This window comes from Malaclemys terrapin, chromosome 4 (genome assembly GCF_027887155.1).
Source record: "Malaclemys terrapin pileata isolate rMalTer1 chromosome 4, rMalTer1.hap1, whole genome shotgun sequence".
NCBI lineage: Eukaryota > Metazoa > Chordata > Testudines > Emydidae > Malaclemys > Malaclemys terrapin.
In genome coordinates this window covers 138,725,834-138,751,512 of record NC_071508.1, presented here as the reverse complement: position 1 = coordinate 138,751,512, position 25,679 = coordinate 138,725,834, and positions in this window count along the sequence as shown.

Sequence of the window (25,679 nt, the reverse complement as noted above, 5' to 3'; positions counted from 1 at the left end):
AGATCTCTCCAGTTATCCATCCATGTAGAAAGGTGCCATTTGCACTCCATGATAAACTCAAGGCTGAGCTTGCCAGGATGGGAGCAGTGCAAGTAATACAAAAAATTGAGGAGCCAACAGAATGGGTGAGCTTGCCAGTCATTGTGGAGAAAAGTAATGGCTAGCTATGCATATGCTTAGATCCCAGAGACAGGGGTGGCTCTATGTATTTTGCCGCCCCAAGCACAGCAGTCAGGCGGCTTTTGGCGGCGTGCCTGTGGGTGGTCCGCTGGTCACGCCGATTCGGCGGCATGCCTGCAGGAAGTCCGCGGTCCCGCGGCTTCCCCGTACCCACCACCAAATTGCCGCCAAATCCACGGGACCGGTGGACCTCCCGCAGGCATGCCACCGAAGGCAGCCTGACTGCCGCCCTCACAGGGACCGGCAGGCTGCCCCCCGTGGCTTGCCGCCCCAGGCACGCGCTTGCTGCGCTGGTGCCTGGAGCTGCCCCTGGCCAGAGATCTCAACAAGGCTGTAAAAAGGGAACATTTCAAACTATTAACCAGAGAAGAGACTCTGGCTCAATTTGCAAGTGCTTAATATTTTAGTAAATTGGATGCAGCCTCAGGTTTTTGGCAGCTAAAATTAAACTGAAGAAAGCTCAAAACTATGCACATTTAATACCTCATTTGGCAGATTCAGATTCTTAGGCTTACTCTTCGGCATAACTTCAGCACCAGAAGTGTACCACAAAACCATACGTATGATCTATAAACATATTCATGGTGTTGACACTCCAATGGATGACATCATCATCTGGGGCTCAGTGAAAGAGGAGCATGATCATAGACTTTGGGAAGTCCTGGATGCAAATAGAGCTGCAAACCTCAAACTAAATGAGGAGAAATGTGTTTTAGGGGTTACAGAACTGACTTTTGTTGAGGACGTTATTTCCAACGAAGGTGTAAAACCTAACAAGAGGAAGATTTCAGTCATTGAAATGATGCCATGTCCCTAGTCAAAGAAAGATATCCAAAAGTTCCTGGGAATGGTTAGTTATCTTGGAAAATTCATACCTAATCTATCTAACAAAGAAGCAGCTTTGAGAAAACTCCTAGAGAATAAAAATGAATGGTACTGAGACGCAGAACAGCGGGAATCATGGGAAGGTTTAAACAACAAGTGATACAAGAACCAATGTTGAAGTTCTAATCACCAGGAAGGGTGCAGTGATTTTACCAAAGTATGAAGATGGTTGGCAGCCAGTGGCATATGCAGGGCTGGAGCTTCCACTAGGCGACCCTAGGGCGGCAGGATTTGGGGGGGCGGCATTTTGCCATCTTCGGTGGCAATTCGGCAGCAGGGGTCCTTCCGCTCCACGTCTTCAGGGCGCTTCGGCGGCGGGTCCTTCATTCACTCCAGAACCCACCGCCGAAGCGCCCCGAAGACGCGGAGTGGAAGGACCCCCACCGCCGAATGCTCTGAGGAGGAGCACTGCCGCCTAGGGTGGCAAAAACCCTGGCGCCACTCCTGGGCATATGCATCCAAATCACTGACTGAGGCAGAAACCAAATATGCACAGATCAAGAAGGAGCTTTTAGGAATATTGTTTGTCTGTGAAAGATTCAATCAGTATATTTATGGACAAACAGTGGAAGTTGAAACGGACCACAAGATTGTGATAGTGTTATTTAGCAAACCGCTAAATGACTGTACCTTGCGGATTCAAAGAATGATGATAAAGCTGCAAAAGTATGATTTGGTTGTGACCTACATGCCTTGTAAGTTCATATTCACTGTAGATGCACTTTCCAAAGCAATGTCACCCATGAAACCAGAGTAAACTTTAGAGACAGAGATGTAAGCCTACATAGATTTGATTGTAAAGTCAATTATCCTAGCTATCAGGAAACTGCAACAAATAAGAGAGAAAATGGAGAAAGATAAAACATTGGGAATCCTTAAAGAAGTGATAATTAAAGGGTGGCCTGAAGAAATAAACTATTGCTATCCAAGTATAAGAGACTATTGGAACTGCAGACATCAACTTACTGTGATAGATGGGGGGGATTTTCATGGGAAGTAAGATTGTAATTCCAATGAGCCTCCAAAGAAATGCTGCAGAAGATCCACGAGGGTCATTTAGGAATTGAGACAAGCACAAGAGAGGTGCTATATTGGCCGTGGATCAATCATGACATTAGTAATGTGGTAGGAAACTGCTTTTCATGCTTGAAATACAAGCCATGCCAACAGGCAGAGCCACCAAGACTTCATCCAGTTCCACAAAGGTCTTATGAGAAAGTTGGCACTGACTTATTTACCGGGCAATCAACGGCTTATTTAATAGTCAGATTATTATTCTCTGTATCCAGAAATTTGCACAGGGCAAATAGGAGGTGGGGGCCAGGCCACGACCTCCTCCCCTAACAGGCCCTCCATACAATTTATGAAACCCGATGTGACCCTCAGGCCAAACAGTTTGCCCGCCCCTGGGTTAAATGATAGCTAGATAGAATGGAGATAAAAATGTAAAGATGCTCACTCTGTAATACGGCAACATGCTGTTAAATAGAGAGATCTGGTGATTATATTACTGTATAATGTTTCTCTAAACAAAAGCTCAATGTTGCAATGATTATTGTATTGTTTCTGATCTGTACATGGCAAGGATATGTAAACGTGTTAAAACTTCCTAAATAAATAACTGTTTTTAAATGTTATTTTCTCAGCCTATTAAGGATTACAAAGGGATGGGTGAAGACAAAAACGTGTAGGTTTAGAACTGGAAGTACATAGTAATGATTCATGTGCTGGCCTAATCAGACAGATCAGTCACGATAGCTATCTTCCTCTTCCTAACATTAATCCCATCAAATGGGGTCTGCTGCACAAGTTCTCCCCTTCCGAAGTACTCTGGTCAATCAGATATCCTCTATCACACCGCATGCTAGTGTCTTCTTTTATGATATCCCACCACTCCTTCTTTGGTTGGCCTCTCTGCCTTCCTCTTTCAGTTATGATGTGTTGGACTCTCACATAGTTGTCAGGACTGCACTTCACATGACCAAATCATCTGCACACCCTCATTTTTCCATTTCTGGGTGTTACTTTGAGCATGTCCCTAAGGGCTTGTCTACACTCGAAACACCACAGTGGCACAGCGGCAGCTGAGCTGCGGTAGTGCTTTAGCGTAGACACTTGCTACAGTGAGGGGAGGGGTTCTCCTGTCAGCACAGTTAATGCGCCTCGCTGAGACGCGGTAGCTAGATGGAGGGAAAAATTCTGCTGTCAACCTAGCGCTATCAACACCAGAGGTGAGATCAGCTTAACTCAGGGGTGTGGATTTTTTACATCCCTGAGCGACATAGCTGGGCTGTCCTAAGATACACATTCTTCATGTGGTCTCTCTTGCTTACATCACTCATCCATCTCAGTAGTCATATTTCTGTGGAGCAAACTATTTGGTCATGTTTCTTCTTTGTTGCCCAACACCATCATTAAAACCAGAGGAACCACCATTTTCTAAGGGAGGACCAGTGTAGGAGCCATTATAGTGGCTCTACAGCACCCCAAAATTACCCTAGTTAGGAGGAATAGGCAGGGAGTTGGACCTATGGGCTGTTTTGCATCACTAACGAGGCACACTGCAGTCAGAACTGCACCCATCGGACTTCTTTTGTAGTTGCAGATCATTTTCAGTTTGATGGGAAACAAAATGGCTTCTCTCTGAGCGATAAATTGTAGGGATACAAGCAACTTTAAAAAAAAATAACAGGGAGGAGGAGGAACCATAGAAATAAAATTAGACAGAGTCTGCGGGTTACTGAAAATGTTGAAATAGCAAATACAATTTCTGCATTTTCTAAGCTTTTTTAAGCCATTTTAAACTGTACCAGACATTTTATGCACCGAGAGTCACATTTTTTATTATCATCTGTTAGAATCACTGCTAATGGCAAGTTATAGTCTATTAAAACAAAACAAATGTGGGGGAGGGGGAAGCACCAAACCACAAACACTCCCTTTCAATATTTTGCTCTTCTCATTTCTCATTCCCCCTTTTTCCTTCTATGCCATATCTTGGGTTATCTTTTCATCTTGTCTGTTGTTTTGTGTTTTCTAACCCTTCTCACTAACTTTCATCTCTTCCTTCTATCAAACATCTACTGACCGGAGGGAAAATATGAAAATTAAGAGCCCTGGAAATATGTGGTTTTAAATTTCCGCATTTTTATTTATAAGTAAAATGGAACATTCTTAAAATGAGACATTTGGAAAATACCCCCCTGACAGCAACCCCTTCCTTTTCCCCTGCACCCCCTCTCCATCCCCCATGTCTTACTTGAGCCCTTCTGGACTGATTCAGTATTAAAGTAATACAGATATCCTAGGTCCCTCAGTGAAGTGTCCTGGAAAGTCTCTACTGAACCACGAAAGGACTTTGTGGTATGGAAGGAGGTTTTTTTGAGGACGGGGAAGGTGATTTAAATTAAGCCCCACAGCCTAGCGAAGGGGGCATTCATCGCCTGCTTCCAAGGATCTCTCATTTTTAGGTCACCTTTCAATATCTCATGTATTTCTACCTTAGGTTTTTATGTAGTGCTTGGTGTATGGGGTTGTCGGGAGGGGTAGTACCTCTGATGGAGGAGCAGTCGTACTCCTAGGAGTAGCTCATCCACTTTGGTCCCCACTTGACACCCAGCTCTCACCTGTAGCTCCAAGTAGCTGTCAGCATGCAACAGCGGCCACACCCCGGAGACCGTCTCGACTGGCGGGCTAAACCAGGTGAGGGTAGCCGATGAGTATGAGACTCTCGTTGAGTTAGGGCCTGTCTACCCATTGCATGCAAAGGCTGGATCCGGCTGACTGAGGCAACCTGGTTCAACCTGGTTCAATGGTCAGGAAGGTGGTGACAGCAAGCGTTGTGGAACGCTTAAGAGCACGACAAGACACATAGGCGTCCTGGTCATCCACTGCACCCTGCCCTATCTCCAGCCGTCTCGACTTCTGTCCTGCCACTGGATACAGATAGGAACTGGGAAGAGAGAGTGAGGCTGACGTCGCGCAACTCTCCCTCACTTTAATCCAATTCACGCGAAAAGACTCGACATCATATCATATTACATCATATCAAGTCCTGTGGCGATGGGCGAGCAACGAAGCAGCAGGTGTGAATACATTGGGAGCTATAGCCGCAGACCTGCACATAGGCGGCTCAGGCATAATGGTCATTCCTCACTGACCAAAGCAGCAGTGGAGCTCGACATCTTCTTGAGCGACTGAGCAGCCCTATTCAGGATTGCACTGCTCACCTCCGTAGAATGAGGAGGGGGCTAGAAAAGGTGCCCTAAACATTGCTGCTTCACCTTATCCTGGCCAGCATACCACGGCTGGCGGGAATCCCACAAAAGCGGTCGAACAAAAACAAAAACAAAACTTAGAATGACACCGATCACTATTGGCACATGGAATGTGCGCACATTACTGGACAACATCACGGCAGACAGACCGGAGAGAAGAACAGCACTTGTCGCTAGAGAGCTCACACGCTACAACATTGACATTGCAGCCCTTAGCGAAACTCGCCTTGCTAATGAAGGACAGCTGTCCGAGTCAGGCGGTGGCTATACATTCTTCTGGAGTGGCCACAGCAGTGATGAGCATCGCGAATCTGGAGTTGGCTTCACCATCAAGAATCATCTTGTTCAGAAACTTGCCAGTTCCCCCAAGGGTATGAATGACCGGCTCATGACAATGCAGCTTCCGCTTCAAAAAGGAAAATAAGCTACTTTGATCAGCGCATATGCTCCTACAATGACCAACCCAGAGGATGTGAAGGATAAATTCTACGAAGAACTAGATACTCTGCTATCGTCAGTGCACCACACAGACAAGCTGATTCTGCTTGGCGATTTTAACGCAAGAGTTGGATGCAATGCCGCAGCCTGGGAAGGAGTCATCGGGAAAAATGGAGTGGGAAAGTGTAACAGCAAGGGCCTGTTACCGCTGAAAACTTGTGCAGCACATGACCTTCTGATCAGCAATACGGTCTTCCGCCTTCCTACCTGTAACAGGACTTCGTGGATGCATCCCTGTTCCAAGCACTGGCATTTGATCGATTATGTCATCATCAGGAGAAGGGACAGAAAAGATGTCGGGGTTACAAAAGCTATGTGTGGCGCTGACTGTTGGACGGATCATAGGCTCATAGTATCCAAAATGAAGCTCCGTATCATGCCGAAGAGACGACCACAAGGCTGTAAGGCTCTCAAAAGGATCAATGTGTTGAAGCTGAAGAACAGCCGCATCACTGAAAATCTAGCAGAAGACCTAGAGAATGAGCTTGCTGATCTTCGTATTAAGAATGACGCTGAGAAAGACTGGGAACGATTCAGCAACACTGTCCATACAGCTGCATCGAAGGTATTGGGGCCCTCCACATGCAGGCGGCAAGACTGGTTGGACTAAAATGATGCAGAAATCCAGGCCTTACTTGCTAAGAAGCACCGCCTGCATTGTGTATATCAAAACAATCCATCCTCAGCGGCAAAGAAGACCGCCTTTATCAACGCTCACAGAACAGTACAGAACCGACTGTGCAAAATGTTGGACTTGTGGCTGAGCGCCAAAGCAGATGAAATACAGGCATATGCGGACAGGAATGACTATAAGCAGTTTTATGAAGCCCTCAACACACTCTATGGTCCACAGTCTTCTGGGAGCTTTCCCCTCCTGAACTCTGATGGTACTGTGCTCCTTACAGAGAAGACGCAGATTCTCCAAAGATGGGCTGAACACTTTGAAACAATTCTCAATCGCCCCTCAGTCATCAATGATGAGGCCATTGACAAGATGCCCCAGGTTGCAGTCAATGACTCTATGGATGCTTCACTAGAAGAGGATGAAGTGAAGAAAGCTATCAATCAGCTGTCAAGTGGCAAAGCCCCAGGGTCAGATGCCATACCAGCAGAGATGTACAAAGTCGGTGGACCCGTGCTGCTACGGAAACTCACTGGGCTGTTTCAGTCCTTCTGGAAGCAGGGAACCATTCCACAAGAATTTAGAGACGCGTCCATCTTGCACCTCTATAAGAGGAAGGGCAAACACCAGGTATGCGACAATCACCGTGGAATCTCGCTGCTTTCTACAGCAGGGAAAGTTCTTGCACGGGTTCTGTTGAACCGATTGATCACTCACCTGGAGAAGGGCTTACTGCCAGAATCACAATGTGGCTTCCGCAAGGGACGTGGGACTATTGACATGATCTTCGCTGTGCGTCAGCTATAGGAGAAATGTCAAGAGCAGAATCGTGAACTCTACACAACTTTTGTGGACCTCACGAAAGCATTTGACTCTGTCAGTTGCCAGGGCCTGTGGAGGATCATGTCGAAATTTGGCTGTCCAGACAGATTTATACGAATGGTACGTCAATTTCATCACGGTATGGTGGCTTGTGTCCTGGATGACGGTGAAACATCTGAGGCCTTCCCAGTCACCAACTGCAGCAAGGGTGTGCTTTAGCACCCACTTTGTTCAGCATGATATTCTCTGCCACTCTGACTGATGCCTTTCAACACTGCACTGAAGGAGTAGGCCTGAAGTATAGAATTGACGGGAAACTATTCAATCTGAGGCGACTGCGTGCCATCACCAAGGTGAAGGAAACTGTACTTCGAGACTTTCTCTTTGCCAATGATTGTGCTCTGAATGCTAGTACAGAGCCAGAAATGCAAGCCAGAATGGACAAGTTTTCAACTGCATGCAACAACTTCGGTCTCACCATTAACATCAAGACGACTGAGGTCATGCACCAGCCAGTTCCCCACGCTCCATACTCAGAACCGTCCATCACTGTAAATGGACAGAGACTTCAGACAGTGGACCACTTCACGTACCTGGGCAGTACCCTTTCCCGAGCAGTGTCAATCAATGATGAAGTAAACTGCAGAATTGCTAAAGCCAGCTCTGCATTTAGCCGATTGCGCTCCAATGTTTGGGAACGTCGAGGGATCAGCCTACCAACGAAGCTGAAGGTCTACCGAGCAGTGGTGCTTCCAACTCTGCTGTACGCCTGCGAGACGTGGACTGTCTATCGGAGTCATGCACAAAGGCTCAATCACTTCCACATTTCCTGTCTGCGAAAGCTTCTAAAAATCAGATGGCAGGACAAAGTGCCCGATACTGATGTCCTTACTAGAGCCAGTCTGCCGTCAGTTCACACATTGCTGATGAGAGCCCAGACCAGGTGAGCCGGACATGTCGTGAGAATGTCAGACGAACGCATTCCTAAACAGCTCTTCTACGGAGAACTCACTCAGGGAAAGCGCTCCCATGGAAGACAAGGACACGCTGAAGACCTCTTTGAAGTCCTTCGAGATCAACCCCGCCACATGGGAAACCTTCGCACTGAACCGTTCAGCATGGCGCAGCCTCATTCACACAGGCAGTAATACCTCTGAGGCGAGGCGTATTGCTGAGGCTGAAAAAAAACATGAGCTGCGCAAGTCCAGAGCTGCTCGTACATCATCGACAGTGCCATTACATGTCTGCCCGACATGTGACAGGACGTTCCATGCCCAAATTGGACTGATCAGTCATCTTCGGACGCACAGAGCCCGGTCATTGAAAGAATGAGTTGTTGAGGTCTTCATCGATAACAATGGACGAACATCATCAGTGCTTGGTGTCAGTTCTTTCCCATCCATATCTGTGTTGTCTCCCTCCCTTCCCCTTTGCTTTCATATTCACCCCAGTTCTCTCCCTGCTCCCCGCATCATCTTTCAATCTTCACTCTTGCCCTCCCTCTTCTCCTCCCGTCTCTCCCCTTTCACCATCTCTGCTTACCCCTCCATCTCCAGTTTCCTTGCTCCTCTCGTCTCTTGGCCCCCTACATCCCTCTCTCTTCCCCCTTCCATATCTCTGGAACCTACATCTCTGCCCCTGTCCCACAATAACAACCCCCTAGCCATCTTTCCCCTTTCCTCCCTATTACCCACCAAAATCCCCTTCTCTATCCTCCCTCAGTATCTTCACCCTCCTTGACCCATCCCTCAGGTTGACCCATCCCTCACCTCCAACTCTGCCTCCTTTGTGGATTCCCAGGAACAATGTACTTTCTTCATTATTCATCCCTGTCTTACTCCAACTCTGTCCTCACCCTCCAAGTCTCTCTTATCCTCCCAGCTCTCCAATTATGTTTATTTACAGTTGAGCTCTTGGGCCACTAGATGTCTCCATGCTGCACAGAGAGTTCCAGGAAAAGGTGTGGTCGCCACTCACAGGGAGATGTTGGAAGACAGCTGAGCAGGTCAAAAGTTTGTGTCAACATTTGCAATGTCAGATTCCTGTTTTTCCACCAGGGCTACATGAAAGAAACTCATTTAGTTGGCAGTTTGGTGCCTTTTCTTCCTCCTTAATAATCACCTGTTGTTTAAGGAGGACTATGGCTCCAGAATTTATTACATACCCATCTCTAGTCCCCAAATCTCTCAGCCCCACCCATCCACTCCAGTAACCTGCCTCTCCATATTTCTCACTTCTTGCTCCCCTTGGCTTCAGAATCCTCCTTTCTATCCTATTTCTTCTTACTCCACACCAAGAAACCCCACCCCTATACCCAGTTCTCTCTCCTCCCCTTTGCTCTCACCCCTGATCCCAAAAAGCTCCCCCCCCCCTCCCCGGGTGAATGGGTTTCCACTGGCATAACAGAGAAGAATATTGCCCCTAGTCTAATTTCTCCTCTGATGGAATCCCCTCCTCAGCCCTATTTCCATGTAGCAACTCATGTTCACTTCCCTTCCCCCGAACTCTCTATGTCTGCTCTTTCTTTTGAGATGAGGTGACCCAAACCAATAGCAGCATTTAAAGTGAGGATTTTCCATATTATTCTCTATTCCTTGTTAGCACCGCTTATTTCATGACGTTTGTTTTTTGATAGCTGAGTTGTTCATTGAGAGCTTCACAAAGATACATCTCCTTCAACCAACAGACCACAAGCAATTACCTGTGTGCCCTGCCAGTAATTACCCAGGGTTTGGGTGGGCTTGTACAGCCCACACTGAAACATACACTGAAACATCTTCACTGTTCAGTACGCAAGCTAGCTCGGGTAAGTACGCAAGCTGCAGTCATACCCCAAGATTGTAGTGTAGAAATACCCTAAGACTGAAATTCACCTTTGACCACTGCACCATAATGCGCAATGTCAACTCACTCTCTTAGATCCTTCTGGAGTTTGTTAAAGTCCTCTGTAGCTTTGACTAACTTAAAACATTGTTATGTCAGCAGATTTTTCAACCTTGGTATTCTCTTTCTTCCAGGTAATTTTGCTAAAGAGTTTTTCAATTAGCCAGCTCAGGAGTTTGGCTTCAGTATTAAAAGATGTCCTTACATTTTTAAACAATATCTCTTCAACTGGAATATTTTCCAGATAGCGTAATAGGGACAGATCCTCACCTGATGTAAACCTGCCTCGCTCCACCTAAATCAATAGTTACATCAGTTTGCCCCAGCTAAGGATCAGAGCCTTTAAATTATATGTAGTTAAACCACAGGAGGGGGAGGGTTGTTTTTGTTTTTTCTCCCATCACACAATGGAGTCTTTCATCGACACAGGATGCAAGAGGTTGGAGGTCGATCCCCGTATTAGGTCTCCTCCCATGTCTGTGTCTATCTTATTGTTGCCACAGCGTGTACAGTGCTTCCACAATAGGAAACACTGATGTAAGACTTCTCTAACACTTGAAAAAATCAACATGATTGTTCTTAGATGCACTTTAAAATGGAGGGCAGCATTCTTTCCAGTTAATTACATTTTCAGTTCCCTGCAACCCACTGCTTCTCGTTATTCGCAGTAATTTACGGATACAACTCTATAGCAAAGAACTTTTATTCTCACTCTAGAGGCCCGATTCTCCAGTTTTAGGCTAGTGAACCACTGGAGATACACTGGAATAACACAATGGGGAATCAGGCCCTTGATATGTTATCACAATAAATTCTCAGCTCAATACAGTGAGATTTCTTCTGCTCCTTTCCTATGGCTTCCTGTTGAATGCAATAGTGGCAAAGCTTACAGGGGACCCTTCCCTAGGAGGTGTTGAGACCCTCCCGAAGAGAATTGAAGGTACTCAGCATGTTGTGGGATTAGGCCCCTTGTTTGATCATTACAGATTGACCAAGCCATGATTAACCGCTCCTGGATTTTCTCTTTATTACACTTATTGAGGATTACTATCCTTAGTGACTTTATTTAGAAGTAGGTGTTTGTCAGAACTGTCACCACATGTCCACTAAGTAAAGGAGAAGAATATTTCTTTATCCCATACCAAAACTCCTACTGAAATGCTAGCTAAGGAAGTAATTTTTAAAAGTGTCAATCATGTCAAAGCACTAGAATAGCAGTGACATATCCCCTTAGCCACAGAAGCATAACCTCAGGACAGATATCATTTAGATATTTCTGATGGACAGATTTCTAGGACCCATTCACTACGTCAGGGGTAGGCAACCTTTCAGAAGTGGTGTGCCGAGTCTTCTTTTATTCACTTTAATTTAAGGTTTTGCGTGCCGGTAATACATGTTAATGTTTTTTAGAAGGTGTCTCTCTCTAAGTCTATATTATATAACTAAACTATTGTTGTATGTAAAGTAAACAAGGTTTTCAAAATGTTTAAGAAGCTTCATTTAAAATTAAATTAAAATGCTGATCTTACGCCGCCAGCCTGCTCAGCCCGCTTCCAGCCTGGGGTTCTGTTCACCTAGGTCTGCAGTGGGCTGAGCAGGGCCTGTGGCCGGGGGGCTGGCAGCTGGGACCCCAGACCTGGGGGGGGGGTTCAGGGGTCAGGGCAGAGGGTGCAGGGCAGACGGCTGGGTGTGGGGGGGGTTCAGAGGTCAGGGCAGAGGGCAGTGGGGGTGTGGGGGGATTCAGGAGTCAGGGCAGAAGACTGGTGGGTGTGGGGGTGCAGGGCAGAAGGCTGGGTGTTGGGGGCAACTTGAGGTCAGGGCAGAGGGCTGGGGTGTGTGTGGAGATGCAGGGCAGAAGACTGGGTGTGGCGGGGTTCAGGGCAGAGGGCTGGGGGTGTGTGGAGGTGCAGGGCAGAAGGCTGGGTGTGGCGGGGGTTCAGGGCAGAGGGTTGGGGTGTGTGTGGAGGTGCAGGGCAGAAGGCTGGGAGTTGGGGACAACTCAAGGGCAGGGCAGAGGGCTGGAGGGGGAGGGGTGTACAGGGCAGAAGGATGGGGTGCTCGGCTTGTGGGGGTGCTCCCAGGGGGAGGGATAGCTCAGTGGTTTGAGCATTGGCCTGCTAAACCCAGGGTTGTGAGTTCAATCCCTGAGTGGCCCATTTAGGGAACTGGGATAAAAATCTGTCTGGGGATTGGCTCTGCTTTGAGCAGGGGGTTGGACTAGATGACCTCCTAAGGTCCCTTCCAACCCTGATATTCTATGATTCTATATTCTATGATTCATGGCAGGGGGCTGGGAGGGATATGCCCTGTTCCACCCCCTTCCCCCAGGCTCCATCCCTACCTCTCTCTGCCTCCTCTACGGAGCAGTGAGCACGCTGCTGCTCGGCTCCGCTCCCCCTCGCAAGGGCCATCGCCGGCAGGGAGAGGGACGGAGAGGAGGAGGGGCAGGAACGCACCAAGCTGTGGGAAGAAGCGGGGGAGGTGGGAAGCTTGGCTGCAGCAGAGCCAAGCTTCTGCCTCCTGCACAGGGCCGGCTCCAGGCACCAGCCCACCAAGCTTGTGCTTGGGGCGGCACCTGGAGGGGGCGGCGCGGTGCGGCGCTCTGGCTCCGGGGAGAGCGGAGCCCCAGCTGGGCACTCCGCCCTCCCCCCAGCGCTCTGGCCGCCAGGGAGAGCGGAGCCCCGGCCGGGCACTCCGCCCTCCTCCCAGGGCTCCGGCCGCCCTCCCCCCGGCCGCCACGGAGAGCGGAGCCCCGGCCGGGCACTCCGCCCTCCTCCCAGGGCTCCGGCCGCCCTCCCCCCGGCTGCCGGGGAGAGCGGAGCCCCGGCCGGGGCTCACCGCCCTCCCCTGCCGCACGGGGGTGGGGGGGGCGGCTGGAGGCTTTTTTGCCTGGGGCGGCAAAAAAGCCAAAAAGCAGAGCCAGCCCTGCTCCTGCACCCACAGGGGAGAGCGGGGGGCGGGGGGGCGGGACCCCCCCACTGCTCTCCCCTGCCGGGGCAGGAGGCAGAACTTGGTCCTGCGGCAGCCAAGTTTCCCTCCTCCCCCGCTTCTTCCCCCAGCGTGGCACTTTCCGGCCCCTCCGCCCCTCCTCCTCCTCTCACCGGGCAGGCAGCATGCCACTCAAAATCAGCTCGCGTGCCGTGTTTGGCACACGTGCCGTAGGTTGCCAACCCCTGAACTACGTATTCAGATGATTTTGTGTAGGTACTCAAATTGTTTGAACCATTTAATTAAACCTTCTGCTGGAAGTTCTTCTATGACAGTGCTGTTGCTAAATATTTCTCTACACTCAATCTCTCCTCTTGTAGTGTGTGCCAAAAATATACCTGGAGAACAGAAGAAAGGAGGACCCGGAAGTTCCTGGTACTTGGCATTTGTAAGCGTAATTATGTGTATTGCAGAGAACATTTGGACAATCCAATCAGCCTGGAGATGTCACAAATAAACAGGCACTCTCTCACTTCAAGAGAGCTCATAGCAAACAATTGCATCAAGAGACACAGTCAAACCACAAATGAGTTAATGTGACCACAAGTCAACCACACCTTGTTCACTGAGCTGTAGCTGATTATTGTTTAATGAGGATTCAGATCTGAGTAGAGCTAGTGAAAAAAATAAGAGTTTTTTCATGTATTTTTTGCGAAACGATTGTCCCCTTTTTACACTGAAAATTTTCAACCAGTGATTAAGCAATGAAATCAAGAAGTTACTTCAGATTAAAGCAAGGGTCCTGAGAGCAGAACATGTCCCTCTGCCATATCTCCTGTAAGTGATAGAAGGATATAAATATTAAAAAAAGGATTTGTGATGCGTGTCAGAGTACAACCATCCACATGCAGATTATCCCATTAACAGGTTAGCCAGGGAGTTTCATCGTCTTACACTGGGAGGGGACTATAGATATGCCGTGTAACCCAAAAACTGGACTCTGCTGATAAGAGAGGGCTAAAATTGCCATGTTTTGGCACCACATAGGCCCAGATGCATAAAGGTACTTAGGGTCCTAAACCGCAGATTTAGGCACTTAAGTCCCAGTGTTAGGCACCACTGTGATCCACAAAACCACTACTTGGCTGCCACCTAAACTCACTCAGTACCTAACTTTCTGCTGTAAAAAGTTCCCTTGGACCTACATTTCTGCTTGTGGGCATGCACACTGTTGCCTCACTCTACACATCTGTATGCCTGTCTCCTGCCCACAGTCTCAATGCAATCCATGAACTGGGGAAAGATAGATGGAGGAGCATCTATCTCGTCCTTGAAGCCTAGATCCAGTAGGCATGCGCAGATTGAGTCGGTCCTGTTCAAAATCTGGCCGGAGGAGGGGTGTTGTTGGTCTTATAATTTTTAGCCCAGTGATTAGAGCACTCACCTGGGATGTGGAGACCCAGGTTAAATTCCCCCCTCAGGCAAATGGGGGAGAAAGGATTTGAACAGGGGTCTCTTATACCGCTCAGGTGTATGGTTTAACCACTAAGCTATGGCATATTCTTATGCAGGGTTCCCTCAGTCACATCTCTTGAAGCTGTTCCGTTGTGTATTAATAATTAGAATCACTGGGCCAGAGAGGGAGCGAGAATGACTCTATTGTCTGGTGGTTAGGGGACTCATTTGGGCAGTAGGAGACCCACAGTCCAGTCTCCCTGCCCCAGTGACTCTCTAATTAAACAGAACATACATTTTTAGGGATCCAGGTTGTAATGTTTTGTTTGCAATGTTACTTTTCTATCATCCAATACATTTGATTTCATATTATTCAGAAGACTTATAAAGTTGTTGTGTTTCACACTTTGATCACACAGACAAAGCATAAATAGGAGGCAAGGTCTGTCATGTCATCCAGAGGTAATGCAGCTAGGCTAAAATTCTGACTAAACCAACAGATTCTGTTAGAGTCCATATTACAGAAATGTTCTATTCTTGTTGCACTGTTCCTCTATTATATATATAGATTGGTCAGTGGCTGGCAACCATTAGGTATGTGTTTTGATTCAAAAGTAATGAAGAATTTTAATTTTACAGGCTGCTGTGCATTAGAACAGTGTTTCTTAAATGCAGCCACAGTAGCCTCCGAAGTATGGGCAGAGATTTGGGGGGCAAAGCAGCAGCCCCTCTCTGCAGTGCTGAACTGTTGCTCCTGGATGCACCACCTTGGTGTTTTTGCTGGTGCCACCAGCAGGGATCAGTGCCCTGCACCATGCAGTCTCCTTGGGGGCTCTGGGCAGCCCCTCTGGAGACACAGGGGGCCGGTGTGCGTGGCAGTGGAGGCGGCTCTGAGCTGTGGCATTCAGTCACTAGGGCACTCCCAAGCTGCTTTCCTGCTCCTGTCTGGCTGGGGCATGGGGAATCTGGGACTCCACAGACAGCTGGTGAGTCTCTGATCCACTTTTCCTGGTGTGACAGAGCTTGGGCTAGAGGGGGCCCCTTCTTAGTGTCAGAGTGGCCACCAGGAAGAGTCGGTGGCCACCAAAAATGTGTTGTGTGAACCCCTGCATTAGGGGCTAAATAGCACTCACTCTCTCTCACGCACATTACTCATTCTGCTGCATGAGTAAGACAGCAGCACCAGGGCAATCCTGCTTGCGTCACTGAAAGTCCCCTACTTTTGATTTTCCCCTGGTCTACACCTAAAACATAGGTTGGCCTAACAATGGTGCTCAAAGGTGTGAAAAATTCCCATGCCTGAGAGACGCAGTTGGGCCAACATGAGCCCTGGTACTGACACCATTGACCTAACTACTGCTTCTCGAGGGGGGTGGATTTACTACAGCAAAGAAAAATCCCTTCTGTCTCTGGTGCAAGTGTGTACACTACTCTGCCGAAGTTGCAGCACTGAAGTTGTGATGCTTGTAGAGTAGACACAGCATTACTCTTTTCTTCTGATTTCTGCTGCCTTTTAGTTCCTTAAAGACTTATGAAAAGTATAATGCAGTCATGTGGACACCTCACTCCAAGTGACCCTCTGGCTGCTTTATGGATGCGTCTTTGAATCAGGACTGAAGTGTGTAGGTCTGGCTTCCGATCAGTCCTTTAGTGAGATGCTGGTAAATTGATGGCTCACATACTCCTTTAACAACGCTCTCATTGACAAACATTTGTTTCTCTGCCTGCCTGGCAGCTGCTGCTAAACCACCAATAAGAATTGGAGATGGAAGCGACTGGTACTGCTAGATTGTTCACCTCCCCAGGTGGCATATGTGGACTCAGTTTGTACAGCAAGGGAGTTAAGTCCTTTTTTGTAACTGTTTAATTGACCAAGGGGCTGTCAGCTCAGCTTCATTAGGAAGTTGACAACGTCCATCTCAGTGTCACCTGCTCACCCACGAAGATCCACCAGGAGTTAGGGTTTGCTCCACACAGAAAAGGCTAGGAGGTCACCTCCTATAGCAGTGGACCTTGAGGAACCATCTGCTCATTGGCCCACAGTGCCTCCACATTGATGTGTGACACCTCTCCCCCATTTCTTTCTGCCGCCCTTGAAGAGCACAGCTCCTGTGACAGCTGTCCTGGCAGGGGCTTCCCAGACAACCACTGCTCTCAGCACCTTCCTTGGTGGGGAGGTTCCACAGGTTAAAGAAGTATCCTGTAGGAGATTCTGCAGGTGCAGTGGATGGCATGTTGCTTTGTCTTTCCCCAAGGCTTTGGGCTGGGGAAGAATCGAGTAGCATGTGGCCATCTATGAAGCCCTATCACCTTCTCTGCACACAGGTCTGGGTCCTGCAGAGCTGCCAGGAGAGGCTGCCCCTGGGTCTGAGAGAGAGGCATGCTGCAGAGAACAGCAGGATGATGGACAATATAGGCCTAAACAGTTGAATTTTCAGCTAACACCAAACTGGCCTGCAAAGCAGCTCCCATGGGTTTTGTGCACATGAGTGTTTTTGCCTGCAAACTTCATCTGAGCGCCCATGTCAAGGAGTTCAGCTACTTTGCCTACTTGATTTGCATGTGCAAACAAACCAGTGGACATGCAGTTTTGGAGACCAGTTTTGAAAATTTGGCCTAAATAGCCCTGGCCCGTCTCTAATATCAGGCGATTCAAAAGACCGCCAGGAGACAGATGAGAAAAATGCCTCTCCTAAATTGAGACTATGAAGAGTAACCAATCCAAAAATACTCTCCTCTGGGGAGGCATTACTATTATATAGCTCCTCATCACCTCACTGTTTTGATTTTTTTTTACACTGCATTTTTTTGTTCTCTCAAAGAGCCACAATATAGCTGTCTATGCACCTTTACAAAGCAGCGATTCTTTTTCTTAAAAAGAAATGGCCAAATCCGCAGGAGGTGTAAATCAGCGTAGCTCCACTGACTTCAGGCTACAGTAGCTAAGGATTTGGCCCAAATCATTAAAATGTTTACAGCAGAAAGGCCATAGGTGCATTATAATGTTTTATTTACTAATCAAGCCTTTTACTGTTTGCAGTCTATGAATCACAAAGCTGGATTTCAACAATAAAGAAACACTGGTAACAGAGGGGCACAAAATCATTTCATATTTCCCCGGAGAAATGACCGAGAGAAAATGCTTTAACAATAGCTGGAATTAAGCAAGAAACAAGCTATGCAGTGGTCATCATTCAATAATTAATCCCAAGATTAGAAGAGTTTAAAAGGGAATAAAAACTATGGCATTAGCTCACCGAATCCATCTCCCTGTTCATGCTGGGTTGAGCCCTATCACATATTTATTAGCATTCTGCCCAATCTAGTTTTAAGTGTCCCAACTGATGGGGCTGCCATCACTTCTCCCCAAGCAGATTGTACCACAGCATAATACAACTCACTGCCAGGAAGCTTTTCCCAATATTCAGACTGAGGTTTTCCTTTGTTATTAAGCTCTTGCATTGTTACTTATAGTTTCACTGCATTATAGAAGTCTACTGATCTCTTCCCCTCTCTCCTCCCCTCCCCCATTATTTGTTCCATTGTTTTACTTTTAGTCTAACTTCTATCCCAGTAACGAGGAGGTAACTCTTATACTATTCAATGCAACTTCCTGTAGTTACAATGGGCCAGACTGAATCTTCCTGCAAAACTAACAGCAGGGAGGCAACAAGTGAGACAGAATTTACAATTCAGTTTCCATGAAATCGCTCTTTGAAGAGGTTCTTTCGGGTCTATGAATGAGATAGCGAGTGCAGGGAAGCCCCTTGAATGTGCCTTTCCTTTGTTCTCCTGTCCCCCGAATCCCCTGAACCATTAATTCACACCTGCATTATATGTGTGTACACACAGACATATGAATGAACTGGTAAAATGACATGGACTCAAAGTGCCTGAAATATGCAGGTGAAACAACTCTACCTCCATCACATAGGACCAGATTACCACCAAGATGGCCCAGCGTTTGGTCAAGAGCGGCTCATGGACGAAGAGCAGCTGTCTGAAGCTGAAGCCAAGCATGACAGAGGTTATGCTGGCAGACAGAGGAAAGCACTTTGTGTTTATAGACACTGTGCGATGTCCTTTGCTTGAAGCTAAGCTCTCACATAGCAGCATACACCAGTAACACTTGCTACCATCCCTGGTTGGCTAGGAGACTGTGTCCCATCCTGGTGGACAATGACCCGGCCTTCATGATATATGCCTTTGTTACCTTCTGTCCAGACTACAGACATGCATTATACCTGGTCAGGAAGTCTTCAGTCCTTAGGAAATTCCAACCAGTACAGAATGTTGAAGGATATCTTCTCAGCAACACTGGCTACCGTGAACTCATCAGACCTGTCCTCTAATTCCTACACTGGCTTCCCATAGAATATCCAGGCCAGTTCAAGGTCTTGGTCCTGATCACCAAGGCTCTCAGTGGCTTGGGCCCAGTATATCTAAAACGTTGCCTAAAGCTCCAGGATGAAGAGTATGGCTGACCACTTAACTTCTCTAGCAAAATGGAACTTTCTACCATGAGGGTCAAGCTCATCTGTGTAGGACATGGAGCTTTCTCAGGGTGGTTCAAAGCAGGATTAAGAACCATCAAAAACCTCCTCATCTTCTACGGCATGAGCAAAGTGCCCCTCTTCAACCTGCCTGCTCTAATGCAAGCACAGAGCAGCGTGTTCATATATAGCCCCCGACCCCTTAAACAAAAGCCTACTAAAACACTCATCTGCAGTCACAATTCCCTCATAGACTCATAGACTTTAAAGGTCAGAAGGGACCATTATGATCATCTAGTCTGACCTCCCGCATGATGCAGGCCACAAAAGCTGACCCAACCCCTTTCCCTTGACTCTGCTGTTGAAGTCCCCAAATCCTGTGGTTTAAAGAATTCAAGTAGCAGAGAATCCTCCAGCTAGCGACCCCTGCCCCATGCTGCGGAGGAAGGCGAAAAACCTTGGGGAGCGAGCGGATGAGAGAGAGAATGAACCACTCTTGACAGCTGTTAGTCACATTGCTTAATGCCCAACTGGAAGGTGCTCAGATACAACGAGGAGAGCGGGAGAAAGATAGAATAGTATTCTGTGCAAACCCTGCTTATGTGAGTGGGGATCCAGACACTGAGTCAGGGTTAACTGCTTCAACTGCATTTAGGCATGGTGTATCCTCCAGGATATCTGCTGTCACGTGATTGGAGAATGCTACCTCAATGCCACCACCCCATGAATAACCTTCACCAGTCCTAAGGCAGGCAGAGGGGAGAAACTGCAGAGGAGGCTGCAGGGATGGCATACTGTTATCTTCTCTATTGTCATCATCCCCACCCTCCCAGGAGAGATCCAGCCAAGGCCTTGGAGTCCATGAAGGGAAGATCTCCCTGAATATTACCATGAGCAACATCCAAAATGCATATTGTAGAGAAAGCGAATAGGGAATGAAAAGAAAAAAAAAATCACGGTGCACAGTAATCAGTGAATAGACAATATCAGGGGTTCAGTTTATATGTATGAACTCCAAGGAGAATGGCCAAGCATCATTGAAAACAGTGCTTTGGTTCTTTGGGCAACTGTTTCCTTCAGTGCAATGTAAGTAACTCGATCTGGGACCTGTCCTTGCACTGAACCTGAGACCTTCTCCTCTCAAGGGAATGCAATCTGTCACTTTACCACCACTGATGCACTATACAAAATTGTAATCCTCTCTGGGGAGATTAATCTCCATATCCCAGTCCACATAACTGGACCGGCATTCAGGGTTCAAACAAAAGTATTTTGGAGTTGCTGTGTCTGGCATATTTCTGCATCATATTGGAATTTACATTAAAACCAGATCACAAGTACACAAAACAAAACCCACGCATCTGTATTTATTAAAACAAGCTGAGACTTCCCAGTTAAGTGTATATAATTTTAAATAGACAGCCCTTGGTGTTATATGCAAAACAATTTACTTGCATTAGCTTTTGACCTGGATTTGCCATTTGGACCAAATTCGTCTCATGTGTAACTCCACTGAAGTCAATGGAGCAACACCAGGGTTCAATCTGGCACTTCGTCCCACAAATCTGTATTTATTTATTTCCCTAAATTCACTCCCATTTTCCCTTTACTAATGCAATTCCTTTCTCACACAGAAGTTGATCAGGGTCCTATATATGCTGGATTTTTCATAGTAAAGCCTAGACTGTGAAGAGACCCTCCTCTCCTTGCAGAGACGGCTGCCTCCTAGCATCCACTAGGACATTAGCTACCCCAAAGGGGGCAGAGGGGAAGCAGAACCATGCCCCTCTTAGCCACACTTGGCAGCGAAGCTGGATGAGCATGCTGGGGGACTGCATGTGGCATCCCCTAAAAGATGCACCAGTTAGTATGCTCCCCTGGCATATTTGGGAGCTTCAGCATTCAGTGTCCCCTAGTGAGCAATGCAGGGCAATGTAGTGCTACACAGCCTGTGAGGTATAATTGAGCCCTTAAAGAGAAAGATTCTCAATAAGGGACTTTTTTGTCACCTACAGAGAATAAGAAAATTAAAATTACACATATATATTGTGACAAAATGGCCAATGTTGGTATGGCAGATCCTGCACTTTTCTTGGCCAGGGGCTAAGATGCCACCCCCTTGCCCCTGTTCTTGGGGCACCAAGGGCCCTGCTAGTGACCTGGGTAGGTGGTAGAGGAGGGAAGTAGGGGAGGCATCTGGGTTTGCATCTCACTCTGAGCCCCAGCCCCTCTCAACCCCTGCAGATTTCTTACTCTCTTCCCCTTTGGGTATGGCTATCCTCCTGTTTTCTGGTCTTTTGACTCTCAGCAACACACCTTCAAACTCCCATTCTCTCTTCTTCCTCACACAGCCTGACTGCCTGAAGCAGGGGGATTTATTAGGTTCCTGACAGGGCCTTAATTGACTACAGGTGCTCCAATTAACCTGTAGCAACCCTCCGGAGTCTACAGGGAACCATGCCTTAATTAGCCTAGGGCTTATATATTCCCCTCTTCCATTGCTCCCTGGCCCTGCTGTATCACAATATCCATAACAGTGGTTTGTTGAGATCTGAAATGGACCTTTCAATTGACATAGCGGTTGATAGTCAAAGGGATGTATTTCATCCCTCTATCATCAATTACTATCAAAACTGATGGGTGATGGTGCCAAATCTTGCTTCTGCTCCTGCTTCCATTGAAATCAAGAGGGTGAAACTCTTAACTGGGTCTCTCCCTTAAGGATTTTCCACAGGAAATAGGGTACCTATTTTAAGGGGTGTTCTCCAGCCTTCTCATATGTTATGTTCCTGGATTTTTCAGAAGGGTCTTCCCTGCTAGTCACTGGTAAAGATTTTGCAGGTGAATCTTCCAGTTTAATTTTTTTAAGTGAAAATAGTAGTACCTCTGCTTTTACCAGAACATGACTGATCTTCAGAAGTTCCTCTGAATATTTCTCTTAAATTGTTTAAGGTACTCTAAGAACTCAATTACATATTGGGACCATTCATTTCCCAGTTAAAACTGCAAAGTTAGCACTTGACTGAAGGCTCCCTGTAGTTCTCATATTTGAAAACTAGGCTCTACTTCACTCAAAGTTGTCTGCTGACTTACTAACCAGAGATCACAAGCTTAGAAGGAGTCAGTAGAATCTCTGGTTTAAATTATAGTCCAGGTGCTTGATCTGGGAACCTTAAACAGCTGTTTTAATATCGAGGAAGCACAATTATTTCTAATCTTTTTACCTATGAAGCAGAAAGATATTTAAGAAATATGTTCACAGCAGAGGCAGAATGACTTGTGATTGAATTAAAGTAAGGAGAGAAAGATGAACACATGTGACATCTGCAAGTGTTACTGAAAATTCCAGGAAAGGAGATTATGGCAAATGAAGGGCTTTATTAGAAAATAGCCATTTTCCATACATGACAAGCTTACATCAGAGTATTTACTGTCATGTAATTAATCACTGTATTTCCACCTTACATTTTGTAGGCTCCTGCAGTTGCTATGCAGAACCCCTTTGAAAATCTACAAGGCAACCTGACAGGAACAGCTTTTAAACACTCCAAGAGCCTCCCTGGAAGTTTGTGTGCCTGGAGGGTTGTTTTGTTTTTAAGTATTTATGAAACTATAAATAGGGAGCCTAATTCTTCACTGCCTTGCCCCTTGGATAGTCAATTATGCCTGTGCAGAGTGAAAGAATGGGAAGAGGACTCTCAGAGGTTCTGGGTAAAGGTATGCAGATGTAAGATTTTTTATTGACATTTTATTTAGTTATAAAAATCTAGAAATCTCAATGTATTTTTTCCCTTTTCTCCACTATGTATTCAGCAACATACTGTTATGTGCAGTCTAGCCAGAAATACTAAAGAGTTACATTGTAACGGAAAGGGACACTGTCAAATTAAGGCCCTGATCCTGCAAACACGTAAGCACATGCTCAACTTTAAGCACATAGTAGACCCATTGACTGGTCAATGAACCAGGACTGGACAGGACTACCAGGGTCACCAAATCCAGTCCCCTGCTATCGCAGGCAACCCCGTCGTATCACCCCCATTCATAAATGTTTCGAACTCCATCTTCAAACTAGTTACATTGTTTGCCCCCCCTACTCCTATTGGAACGCTGTTCCAGAGCCTAATGGAACTGCTTATGTGCTTGAAGTACATGCGTAAAGGTTTCCATGACCAGGGGCTAAACTTGGGCCATAATTCTTTAAAAACAAAGATTTTATACAGCTGAAGCCCAGCAAAAATATTTTCAAAAAATTCCAATTAAAACCAGTTAAAGTTAAACAAATATGTATTTCCTGTAGTGTCTGAAACCCAAAGATTTTAGAAACTCAAACTCATTATAAACAGAATGAAAGTGGCTGCCCTGGACTTTCACTTTCCAAGCTGAGAGACATACAAAGGATAAACACAGTGCAAACATCGTGACAAATACACTGGGTTTTAAAACTTCTCTCTCTGAAATGCAAAGATGAGAAAAAAGGGGGATTATAAAGCTGCTAACACCACAAATACCTTCTGGATACTCTGTTCTTTTGCCCTGTGTTGTCATGTCCTGAATAATAAAAAAGGACCCATTTATGAATGGTAAATAATGAATAATTGTCCTCCAGGATATTTGTGCTTACCATGGCTTACCAAGAAAGTTTATATAATCATTGCATCTCAATAACTAATCCTCCAAAACAAGCCAACGTATTAACATCAAATATTTTTAAACTGTTTGAGAAAGTTAATTCATTTTTTATTAAACTGAAAAAAAAAAAAAACCCTTTCCCTCTGTGAGCAGCATGGATTAGTATGTATGCGATCAAAGAATTAATCAGATATGGGCCTAGGGTCTTTTATGTTTGTTCATACTTGCTGGAAATTGAAGGACCAGCTTATGATTTCAGTGACCCCAATGTAAATCCAGAGTAACCCTATTAACTCTGATAGAGTTATTCCATTTTTAACTCAGTGTCACCGGGATCACAAAACAGGTCTGGGAAGAAATGTTCTCTTAATAAAATATTTTCCCATAAACTTTTTATTGAATTTCATGCTGTTGAAGAGCACTAGAATGGCAGCTCTGGAGGTTAACATATTCATCCAAAAGTTAGGCACATCATTTGATTGTGCTGTGTGGGTTTTCTTCCTTCTCCTTGCTGTTTTATTACTGCTCTGGGTGTTCCTGGTTTGCTGCTAGCACTGCTTCTGATTTATACAATCAGCAATGAGTCATAATTCTTGTGCTTTAAATGCAATGTTTGTTTTGTTTCTTTTATGCGGGGAATCACCTCCCCCACATAACTCTGACAACAATGGGCCATATCCTCTGCTGGTTTATATCAGTGTATTTATGCCATTTTATATCAGCTGATCATCAGGCCCAGTATTTTTATATAATGCCCCTCTAATAATGAAATAGTTATGAGGACAAAGATGGCCAGATCCTCAGGTCCACCAGAGCTATCGATCATAGAAATGTAGGGCTGGAATGGACCTTGAGAAGTCTTCAAGTCCAGCTCGCTGCACTGAGACAGGACCAAGTAAACCTAGACAATCCCTGACAGGTGTTTGTCTAACCTGTTCTTTAAAACTTCCACTGATGGGGATTCCACAACCTCTCTTAGAAGCCTCTTCCAGAACTTAACTACTATAGTTAGAAAGTTTTTTCCTTATATCTAACCTAAATCTCCCTTGCTGCAGATTAAGTCCATTACTTCTCATCCTACATTCAGTGGACATGGAGAATAATTGATCACCATCCATCACCTCCGTATTTGAAGACTGTTATCAGGTCCCCCACCTCCAAGTCTTCTTTTCTCAAGACTAGACATGCCCAGGTTTTTTTTAAACTATTCCTCAGAGGTCAATGGGGACATTAATATTTTTTGGCCCCCTTTCTGCCTCCCATCCACCAATCCAGGGGACAGTTCTGACCTGCACCACCCATAAACAGCACACCAAGAGGTCATTGTGCTGGTTCATGATCACAGGCGTGAAGCATGTTCCAGGTAGGCCTCTGCCACCTCCTAAGGCTTTTTCATTTTGGAGGTGGGAGGGGGGAAAACAGAGAGGTTTCCAGCATTGTTCCAAGTCACCCTTAATTCCCCAGCCATGTACACATGTCACAAGGCTTTACGTCATGGTGAGCAGTCAAATGTGGCTGAATGCATTCCCTGCTGGAGTCCCTCAATACCCAGCTGAATGTAGGCCAAGGGCCATCACTCTACAGAAGGCCCAGGGAAATGACTGACTGCTGACCTGGGGATTGTGACCAAAGTCAGACCCATATGTAGATGGGCACCATGTGAAAGTTGTCACTAAGCCACCAAGCTAGCCCCACTTAAACATTGTTAAAATATCAGAATAGGCCCTGATTTAGCAAGGTGCTAAAAACTAGACATGTGCACATAGATGAGTAGTTCCGTAGATGAGACAGTTCTTAAAGTTAGGCATGTGCTTAAGTATCTTGGCTAAGCAGAAGCCACAGACCCACCAAGAAATATGCACCTCAATCTATGCTCCCCTTCTATGGGCCAAAATCTAAAATTGGGTTAGGTATTAACTTCCTTCAGGTACTAGTTTTCCTTCGTAAGAGATTGTACTTAAGGCTGCATGTCTGTCAAGGAGGTCACGGAGGTCACAGATTCCG